At 42.6% G+C, this 8,420-nt stretch overlaps 1 protein-coding gene across 1 annotated transcript in view; it reads right to left on the bottom strand.

Moving 5' to 3' along the window:
- The window catches only part of MPPED1 (metallophosphoesterase domain containing 1), a 341,777-nt gene that overhangs the window by 219,199 nt on the left and 114,158 nt on the right, over positions 1–8,420 (bottom strand). The gene's annotated exons all lie outside the window — the stretch shown is intronic.

Consider the following 8,420-nt stretch of genomic DNA (forward strand, 5'->3'; position numbering starts at 1 on the left):
TCAGGTGATATTTTCCTGTCAGCTTTTTACAGTTATGCTGCATTACTTTCAAGTGCTTTAGCATATGAGTATCAAGTCCCTTTAATTATTAATTATTATGCTATAAAATTATTTTATTAAACAATAGGTCAAGCAAGTGCCATCTTGGAAATAACTAGTCACACATAGGGGGGAGTTTCTAGCACAATATAGCCTATACCATAGGTCAGGGAAAAAAACAATACTGGTTGTCCTCCAATAGAGCTGATTAAATAGTCTAAGAACAGCATGTGCTGCGCTGTACGGGCAATTACACTTTGTTTTGCTTGTTTCATTGGCAACTCAGCTTTCTATAATGATTTGGCAGAGAGTGACGTATCTGTTCATTGTCAGAGTTCATCTTTAGATGTAGATAATTTAAGGTGAATTACAGCCTAATTTCTAAACAACAAATATTTAGGCATCTATTTATCAAGCCGTCAAATTACTTGCATTCGACGGCACCAATACGCTCGCCTAAGATCGCCTAACATCACTGCCGCGGACCTGAATACGTTCTCCAAAATTACCAATAAAGCTGTCAAAAAGCCGTGCACCAAGTACGGGGAGATAAGCAGCGAACTGTTGTTAACTAACAGTCATTGATCTCGCTGCTCTTTGGCTTTTTCACAGCTTTATTGGTACCCTGTCACTAAACACCCACACTATACTATACTGTTTACCCCCTATACCACCGCTCCCGGAGCCCACCGCAACTATAATAAATGTATTAACCCCTAAACCGCCGCTCACGGACCCCGCCGCAACTAAATTAAGTGTTTAACCCCTATACCGCTGCTCCCGGAGCCCACCACCACCTACATTATACTTATTAACCCCTAATCTTCCACCCCCTACACCGCCCCCCTACATTATATTTATTAACCCCTAATCTGCCCCCCCCTACACCGCCACCACCTACATTATATTTATTAACCCCTAATCTGCCGCTCCCAACATCACTGCCACTATATTAAATTTATTAACCCCTAAACCTAAGTCTAACCCTAACCCTAACAACCCCTAACTTAAATATAATTTAAATAAATCTAAATAAATATTCCTATCATTAAATAAATGATTCCTATTTAAAACTAAATACTTACCTGTAAAATAAACCCTAACCTAGCTACAATATAACTAATAGTTACATTGTAGCTAGCTTACGGTATATTTTTATTTTACAGGCAACTTTGTATTTATTTTAACTAGGTACAATAGTTATTAAATAGTTAATAACTATTTAATAACTTCCTAGTTAAAATAAATACAAATATACCTGTAAAATAAAACGTAACCTAAGTTACACTAACACCTAACACTATACTATAATTAAATTAATTCCCTAAACTAAATACAATTAAATACAATTAAATAAAATTATTTAAAGTACAAAAACAAACAAACACTAAATTACAGAAAATAATAAACAAATTACAAGATTTTTAAACTAATTACACCTAATCTAATCCCCCTAACAAAATAAAAAAGCCCCCCCAAAATAAAAAAAAAGCCATACCCTACACTAAATTACAAATAGCCCTTAAAAGGGCATTTTGCGGGGCATTTGCCCCAAAGTAATCAGCTCTTTTACCTGTAAAAAAAAATTACAACCTCCCCCCAACATTAAAACCCACCACCCACATAACCAACCCTACTCTAAAACCCACCCAATCCCCCCTTAAATAAACCTAACACTAACCCCTTGAAGATCACCCTACCGTGAGAAGTCTTCACCCAACCGGTCCTCAACGAAGCCGGCAGAAGTGGTCCTCCAGACGGGCAAAAGTCTTCATCCAGACGGCATCTTCTATCTTCATCCATCCGGCGCGGAGCGGCTCCATCTTCAAGACATCCGACGCGGAGCATCCTCTTCATCCGACATCTTCTTGAACAATGACGGTTCCTTTAAGTGACGTCATCCAAGATGGCGTCCCTTCAATTCTGATTGGCTGATAGAATTCTATCAGCTAATCGGATTTAAGTTAGGAAAAATCCTATTGGCTGATGCAAACAGCCAATAGGATTGAAGTTCAATGCTATTGGCTGATCCAATCAGCCAATAGGATTGAGCTCGCATTCTATTGGCTGTTCCAATCAGCCAATAGGATTTTTCCTACCTTAATTCCGATCGGCTGATAGAATTCTATCAGCCAATCGGAATTGAAGGGCCGCCATCTTGGATTACATCACTTAAAGGAACCGTCATTGTTCAAGAAGACGTTGGATGAAGAGGATGCTCCGCGTCGGATGTCTTGAAGATGGAGCCGCTCCACGCCGGATATATGAAATAGAAGATGCCGTCTGGATGAAGACTTCTGCCCGTCTGGAGGACCACTTCTGCCGGCTTCGTTGAGGACTTTGGCCCGGTTGGGTGAAGACTTCTCACGGTAGGGTGATCTTCAAGGGGTTAGTGTTAGGTTTTTTTAAGGGGGGATTGGGTGGGTTTTAGAGTAGGGATGGTTGCGTGGGTGGTGGGTTTGTAATTTTTTTTACAGGTAAAAGAGCTGATTACTTTGGGGCAATGACCTGCAAAAGGCCCTTTTAAGGGCTATTTGTAATTTAGTGTAGTAGGGCTTTTTTATTTTGGGGGGCTTTTTTATATTATTAGGGGGATTAGATTAGGTGTAAATAGTTTAAAAATCTTGTAATTTGTTTATTATTTTCTGTAATTTAGTGTTTGTTTTTTTAGTACCTTAGTTAATTTTATTTAATTTTATTTAATTGTATTTAGTTTATGGAATTAATTTGATTATAGTGTAGTGTTAGGTGTAATTGTAACTTAGGTTAGGTTTTATTTTACAGGTATATTACTATTTATTTTAACTATGAAGTTATTAAATAGTTAATAACTATTTAATAACTATTGTGCCGAGTTAAAATAAATACAAACTTGCCTGTAAAATAAAAATAAACCCTAAGCTATATACAATGTAACTATTTGTTATATTGTAGCTATCTTAGGGTTTATTTTACAGGTAAGTATTTAGTTTTAAATAGGAATAATTTATTTAATGCTAGGAATATTTATTTAGATTTATTTAAATTATATTTAAGTTAGGGGGTGTTAGGGTTAGACTTAGGTTTAGGGGTTAATAAATTTAATATAGTGGCGGCGACGTTGGGGGCGGCAGATTAGGGGTTAATACATGTAGGTAGGTGGTGGCAGTGTAGGGGGGCAGATTAGGGGTTAATAAATATAATGTAGGTGGTGGAGGTGTAGGGGGACAGATAAGGGGTTAATAAGTATAATGTAGGTGGCGACAGTGTAGGGGGGGCAGATTAGGGGTTAATAAGTATAATGTAGGTGGCGGCGGTGTAGGGGGTGCAGATTAGGGGTTAATAAGCATAATGTAGGTGGCGGCGGTGTAGGGGGGGCAGATTAGGGGTTAATAAGTATAATGAATGTGGCGGCGGTGGCGGGCGGCAGATTAGGGGTTAATAAGTATAATGTAGGTTGCGGCGGTGTCGAGGTGGCAGATTAGGGGTTAATAAATATAATGTAGGTGGTGGCGGTGTCGGGGGCGGCAAATTAGGGGTGTTTAGACTCGGGGTACATGTTAGGGTGTTAGGTGTAAACGTTACCATAAAAATCAATGGGATATCGGGCAGCAGCGAACATGAGCTTTCGCTGCTTTCAGACTCCCATTGATTCCTATGGTATCCGCTGCCTTCAGGGCGGCGGATTGAAAACCAGGTACGCTGGGCCAGAATAGTGCCGAGTGTACCTGATAGAAATTTGATAACTAGCAAAAGTAGTCAGATTGTGCCGAATTTGCATTCGGAACATCTGTAATGACGTAAGCATCGATCTGTTTCGGACTGAGTCCGGCGGGGTCTGTGTCGGACTGAGTCCGGCGGATCGTATGTTACGTCACAAAATTCTACTTTTGCCGGTCTGTAGGGTTTGATAACTAAGGGGAATCAGGCTCGCCACAAATACGCTGTGGAATTCCAGCTTATTTTCAGTTGACGGCTTGATAACTAGATGCCATAGAATGGTTTATCAGCCAGACAGAAAGATACATACTTACTGATACACATGGTAACACAATCATAAGTTTAAAGTGATGGTAAACTATCCCCTTTTCAATAATCAGATGCAATATAACATACTTTTAATATAGATATGAACTTCAATACCCTGCGCTCTGCTGCCCAATTTAAAAGTACATTTTTCTGTGAGCTACAGGTTTGAATTGTACTCCAATCAGAGCTCTAGCTACAACAAAAAGTGCCATGTGACAGACCCCTTTGTCAACCTCCCTATGGATTATGGATTCGGGCATTATGTTAAGTCATGATCCAAACAAACTGGGGAACTTCACATACCAAAATAAAAATCGCAAAGTTGGATAACCAAAACAGGGACACCCTCATATGCAGATATAAATAGATCCAAACTAACATTTATTTATTTTCACTCTATAAGACTCGCAGCTGCATAGCGCTATCCCAATCACTCTTTCCCCTTTTCTAAACTCGGTGATAGTGTTTTTGAGGTTACATCACCATTTGGGATTAGCTAAGAGTCTGAGTGTAGAATCTTTGTATTAACTCTAACCCTCTATAGTATTATGTTAAGTCACCCTGTGCCCATTATAGGTACAGGGTGTGAATCCAACAGTACTGGAGGGGTTAACTCTCCTCTTGTTCAATTTTGAGAAACTGTATTTTCTGAGACAGGTTTCCTGGCATCAGCTATTGTTTACTGTAATTAGGTTTAGGTGATAAGCGTTCACCTTGTTTAATCACCTCCAGAGTTCAGACTGCCAGGTGCCAGGAAGGAATCCATTGTTTTCTTGTGTTTGATTGTTTATTTGATTATGTAATGTAATTCTATTGCATCTTGTAAAAGGGCATCTTCCCTCTTCCCTCTATACTCTTCCAATCTCCCATCTTGTCCCTTAGGGGAGTGTCAACCAGGTGGGAGACCTGCATAAATACCGGGTATATAGCCCTCAATAAAGTAGATTTTGTTTTACCCTCAAGAAGGAGCTTGGTCTTGTGTTTGGAGGGAATTAACTGGGTTCGTGTGTTGCTGATCCCGTATTCAGGGCATCTTTCATCTGGTATTAACCCTCGATATCAGGGTTGTACTATAACAATTGGTGGCAAGCGACGGGATGGTCCTCATCACCCAGAAGAGCAACTACACATCCGGACCTAATAGGAAAACCGTATGAAAGGCTGAAAAGAGCCACCCTTAAAGACGTGCTAGAACAATGGGCCGACAGGCCAGTAACCTCAGGAAGAAGGAGATTATTACAATACTGACCGAGATGGACATAGTACCAGGGACCGAAGGAACCAATGAGCCCAGCATATCAGACAGAACTCCCAAAGAAGCAAGCTTTGACCAGGCGGTTAAAATAAGACTGGCCCCAACCCGACTGCCAAAATTATCGACCGGGTCATAGCAGCTGTGGAGGCCAACCTACTTCGCCAAAGCGGCGCTGCAGCAGCTCAAGTCACAGCAACCCCAGTGGAAAAGAGAAAAGTACATTTTGCAGCTTTTAAAAACTTCATGGAAACAGAAGGAGAGATTGATGGGTACCTTCCGGATTTTGAGAGGCAATGTGCCCTACACAAGGTACCCGCAGAGGACTGGGTCATGATATTATCCGGAAAATTATACGGCCGGGCCAGCAAGGCTTTTCGGGCCATTCAAGATGAGGAAGTTGGGGATTATAATGCTGTAAAAGAGGCTCTGCTCTCCTGGTATGCGATTACACCAGAGGCATACAGGAGATGGTTCAGAGACACTGTTAAAAAAGCTGGAGATTCCTATGTTGAGTGGGCATGTAAGGTGCACCGCACAGCAGCTCACTGGATGGCAGGGTGCCAAGCTGTATCCGGGGAAGAGGTGTTGCAGCTATTCCTGTTGGAACATTGCTTTGACAAGTTATCCGCAGGAGTTAGAGAATTCGTTCGGGACCGTAAACCCTCCACCCTGCATAAAGCTGCTCGCCTGGCAGATGAGTTTACAGACGCCCGCAAACTGGACACTGCTACCACTAAGATCCCTGCCAGAGTGGAGTACCGATCCACAATCACCCCAGCAGCTACTAGTTACCAACCCCCGGCGCACCGCTCTACCACACCGCCTCCAGCCACGAACTATCCTCAGACAGCCCAGTTCAACTCAAGGGATTACTCACAGCCCATTCGGTGCTTCGGATGTAAGTAACTAGGGCACAAAAGACCAGAGTGTCCCCTAAACACAGCGAACCAAGCACAGTCCTGGAGAAGACCCGCTGGCAGAAACCCACGTAACCCTCAGCCTGCTGCCCACTGTGTAGAGGAGGAAAAATGATGGGGTATCCTACATGAAGCAGACCCCGTGCAAGCTGCCCACTGGGATAACCGGCAACTGGTTAAAGTGAATGGGAAGGAGGTCAGTGGTCTACGGGATACTGGTGCTACCATGACCTTGCTCCAAAAGAACTTGGTGTCTGAGAACCAGCACACCAGAGACACTGTGGCTGTGAGGGTAGCAGGGGGCACTGTGTTCCACCTACCTGTTGCCCGTGTACATTTGGATTGAGGAGTGGGCGCTAGACATGTGAATGTGGGGGTCATGAAGGACTTACCAGCTGATGTTCTCCTTGGAAATATCTTGGCCCCCCTTGTTTTTGCCTACGCTCCCATGGGTACCGCTGATGTTAACCCTGTAACTACCCATGCCCAGACCTGTGCCGCCGAGATGACCCACCTGCTGCTGAGCCCCAGGACGCTGAGCTTAGTAAATCTCTATCCGCTATTGATACGTGGAAGTCCCGTTACAATGCGCTGATGAAGGAGAAGAGTCAAGTAGAGGATGAAATGGTCACGTTAAACCATCACGTAACGGTGCTAGCGGGAGACAAGAGGAGCGCAGAGGAAAAAGCGCATTTAGAACGGGAATCTCTGCTAGACAAGCTGCACCGGCAGACCGCAGAAAACACCAGCTTGAGAGTGGAACATGAAACATTAAAGACAAACTTAGCGACACTGGAGAAGAAGCTGACGCTGGCTCATAGTGAGGTGCAGCAACTCAAGGGCACCCTATGTCAGTATGAAGGGCTTTTGGATACCTATAAAGAGCAGGTACAAAAAACTTGTAAAGAAGCCGATGAGATTTGTCTCCAACTGGAAAGAAGCGTCTCTGAAAAAAAAACTTGAAGGAATGTTTAGCCCTGGTCTGGGCACTGAAGAAGTTGAACCCTTATTTATACAGACAGGAATTCTCTCTCATAATGGGAATGCAGATGGATTGTCCTGGAAAACTGACATTCCTACCACCTCCTAGTCCGGTCATCCCCAAGTTGACCCGCCAAAGGGTCAAGCTGGGTCTGCCAGAGTGTCCCACCAGGAGGGATCCATGTGACAGACCCCTTTGTCAACCTCCCTACGGATTATAGATTCGGGCATTATGATAAGTCACCCTGTGCCCATTATAGGTACAGGGTGTGAATCCAACAGTACTGGAGGGGTTACCTCTCCTTTTGTTCAGTTTTGAGAAACTGTATTTTCTGAGACAGGTTTCCTGGCATCAGCTATTGTTTACTGTAATTAGGTTTAGGTGATAAGCGTTCACCTTGTTTAATCACCTCCAGAGTTCAGACTGCCAGGTGCCAGGAAGGAATCCATTGTTTTCTTGTGTTTGATTGTTTATTTGATTATGTAATGTAATTCTATTGTATCCTGTAAAAGGGCGTCGTCCCTCTATCTAATGTACTATACTCTTCCAATCTCCCATCTTGTCCCCTAGGGGAGTGTCAACCAGGTGGGAGACCTGCATAAATACCGGGCATATAGCCCTCAATAAATTAGATTCTGTTTTACCCTCAAGACGGAGCTTGGTCTCGTGTTTGGGGGGAATTAACTGGGTTCATGTGTTGCTGATCCCGTATTCAGGGCATCTTTCATCTGGTATTAACCCTCGATATCAGGGTTATACCATAACATGCCATATAGGGAAAGTGATGATTGGACAACAATTCAAACTGTTAGCTCACTGAAAAATTGACTTTTGAACTTGGCGGCAGAGCGCGGGGTATTTGAATTTCTATATTAAAAAGTAAGTTATAGCACATCTTCATTACAACGGATGAATTAAACTCCATCTAAAATATCACTAACATTCTGGATCTGTTTTTAAAAAGTGGAGAATTTAAAAAGGGGAGAGTTTACCATCAATTTAAGTGACATGGAACTCAAAATGAAACGTGGGCAAGATTACAAGTCATGCGGCAAATCAATTGCGAAAATACTGTGCACGTTATGGCTTTTTCGCATCTGGGGTTGCACAGTTATTACAAGTTGCAACATAACTTGTGTTAAGCTGCGCAATCCAAACAGCCAAATTGTGTGCACGTTCACGTATTCCCCATAGAAGTCAATGGAGAAGACAAATAGAA

This window comes from Bombina bombina, chromosome 6 (genome assembly GCF_027579735.1).
Source record: "Bombina bombina isolate aBomBom1 chromosome 6, aBomBom1.pri, whole genome shotgun sequence".
Classification (NCBI taxonomy): Eukaryota; Metazoa; Chordata; class Amphibia; order Anura; family Bombinatoridae; genus Bombina; species Bombina bombina.